The sequence below is a fragment of the Melanerpes formicivorus genome, unplaced genomic scaffold, assembly GCF_026170545.1.
Source record: "Melanerpes formicivorus ecotype bairdi unplaced genomic scaffold, bMelFor1.0.p_v2 SCAF_238, whole genome shotgun sequence".
In the NCBI taxonomy this organism is placed as follows: Eukaryota; Metazoa; Chordata; class Aves; order Piciformes; family Picidae; genus Melanerpes; species Melanerpes formicivorus.
The window spans coordinates 77501-80000 of NW_027142590.1; the positions used below are offsets into that span (position 1 = coordinate 77501).

General features: G+C 76.8%; 1 non-coding gene across 1 annotated transcript; it reads left to right on the forward strand.

Annotated features, from left to right (window-relative positions):
• The first annotated feature begins 1904 nt into the window (after nt 1–1904).
• LOC137458318 (5.8S ribosomal RNA) lies at nt 1905–2057 on the forward strand. The gene has a single exon (XR_010991689.1). It is a non-coding gene; the product is annotated as a 5.8S ribosomal RNA (ribosomal RNA).
• Nucleotides 2058–2500: the final 443 nt, after the last annotated feature.

A 2500-nucleotide genomic window follows, 5' to 3' on the forward strand; every position in this document is an offset into this window, starting at 1 on the left:
AGCCGCGTCCCTCCTCCCCGAGCGCAGCGCCGGCTGACTGAGGGAAACCCCGGGCCTCGGGCCAGGCCAGGGGCGCGGTGGTGGCGGCGGACGTCGGGCGCGGCCCCCGCGGGCGGACGCTCCCCCCGACGGCGGCAGTGGGGGGAGGCACCCCCGCGGGGCCTTAAGTCTGGTTTCCCTCACCCCAGGGTCAGGTACCTAGCGTTCCGCGCCTTCGTCCGCGGCCTTGCCCTACCGCGGAGGAAGCCGGGCGGCGGTTTAAAGACCCGGGCGGCTCGGCGCGCCACCCCCGGATGCGGGGGCGAGCGCGGGGGCGGGCGGGTGCCTTCAGAGGGGCGGGGGTTGCCCCCGCAATGCCTCTGGCTAGGTCCGCCGTCGTCGCGCTCGTCGTCCTCCGGGGGCCCGCCGGGCCGGGGAGGGGACTCTGCTGCCCCCCCCTCTCTGCGGTCCGAGCGCTCGGCCGGAGAGAGCCCACCGCGCGAGGTCGGCCGTGGTCCGGCCCGCGCCTCGCCTCGCCACGGGCGTCCCCGGCGGCGCGTTGAAGCGCGGGCTTCTCGCGGGCCGGGGCGGCGAGCCCCCGCGGTGGGGGCTGGCCCAGGGCGCTTCGCCCCCGCCGGGGGTTTTGTGCGGGCGCGTTGCCGCGGCTCGGCGGCGGCGCCTCTTGCGGCGCGGGCCGCTGCGGACCTCCCGGTCCCTTTTCCCTTTGCCCAGGCCCCAGAGCGGGGCCCCGGCGAGCTGGCGCCCTCGGCGGTCTCGCGCTGCCGGTTCCCCCCCGTCCGGGGCCGGTTTCGGGTGGCGTGACCGCGTCCGAGCGGCGGCGGGCGTCGCTCGGCGTCTCCGGCTCCGGTCCCTCGCCGGAGGGCACCCTGCCACCGGCTGCGGCTGTCCCGGTCCCGGGCCCTGCCCGCGGGCTTCCCCGTTCGCCTTCCCGGCGCGTGCCGGGTGGGGGACGGGCGGGCAGCCGGGGGCGTCCCACCCCCGGTCTCCGCGTGGAAACGGGGAGAGCGGGGGCCCGCCCCCCGGCTCAGCGCCGTCCGCTGTCCGCCTGGCCGCGGGGCCACGGAAGGGGTCGAGCGAGCGAAGCCGGCGGCGCGGTGGCGCCGGGGGAGGATGGAAGGGGCTCGTGCCGCTGGGGTTTGTCGGTCGGCGGGTGCGCCGCCCGGCGAGGGCCGGCGGGTCGCCGCGGTGGCGTCCCACGTGGGCTCGGGCTTTCCGTCTCGCAAGCCGTTTTCCGTCCCCCGCGGCGGGGGGGGGGTTCGGTGGCGAGAGGAAGCCGCCCGAGGGCGCGAGCCGGCCGGGGCTCGGCCCCGGGGCCAAAGCGGGGGAAAAGAAAGTCCGGGATGGGCCGCAGCGGTGGCGGCGTTGGAGGGGCCGGTGCGGAGGCGCGCGCGCGCTCTCCTCCGGCGGGGTTGTGCGCCCGGCCCCCCCTCGCTCCCCGGGGCGGGGGGGGGGGGGGTCTCCGCTGCCTCGCTTCGTGGCGTCTCCGCGACGGCACGGGGCGGCCAGCGAGAGACACCCCCCCCCCCCCGCCGTTGGGTGGGGAAGCGAAGGGGGTTTTCTTTCCCCGTGCACGCGAGGCGAGGCCGGGTTCGGGGCACGTTCCCGGCGGCGCGCGGCGGGCCTCCTCCGCGCCGAGGTCGGAGCGAGCCCGGGCGCCTGGTCCGGCCCCGAAGCGCCGCAAGGTGCGTTTTTCCCTCCTCGGGGGAGGGAAAAAAGCCGGGAGCGCGGGCTCCCCGCCCCTTGCTTTTGCCGCTTCGGGGTTTCGTTTTATTTTCCCCCCCTCTCCTGTGCTTGTACGGTCAATGTGAGGCGAGCGGCCGCCGTGCCGCGCTCTCCGAGGGGCCGCTCCTTTGCGAGCGGTCCCGGCCCCTCCGCGCTGGCGGGGCGGTGCCGAAAAGCCAGACAACTCTTAGCGGTGGATCACTCGGCTCGTGCGTCGATGAAGAACGCAGCTAGCTGCGAGAATTAATGTGAATTGCAGGACACATTGATCATCGACACTTCGAACGCACTTGCGGCCCCGGGTTCCTCCCGGGGCTACGCCTGTCTGAGCGTCGCTTGACGATCAATCGCCGCCTCGGTGCCCGCCGAGCGGCGCGGCTGGGGTCGCCTCGCAGGCTCTCCCCCGGGCGGGGAGGGGCCTTCGTCCCCCTAAGTGCAGACTCGGGGAGCGCTCCGTAGCTCCCCGCTCCCGGAGCGCCCGCTCTCGCGGAGTTCGTCCCGCCGGGGCTTCGCCGGCAGGGGTTCCCCGTTGGTCCAGCGACGCCCGGTGGGGCGTTGGGGGAGACGAGAGCCCGGTTGGGGGAGGAGGCGCGGGCCTCGCCCCCCCCGGCACTCCCGCGCGGGCGCGGCTGTCTGCGGGTGGGTACCGCGGGGGTACCGTGCCGTGCTGCCGCGTCCGCGCGCGCGTCTGCCGTGGGCGGCGGGGGTTCCCGTTCCCCTCGTTCTTCCTCGCTCTCGCCTCCCCGGGGTTCTCCTGCGTGTCGCCGTTCGGCGTCGA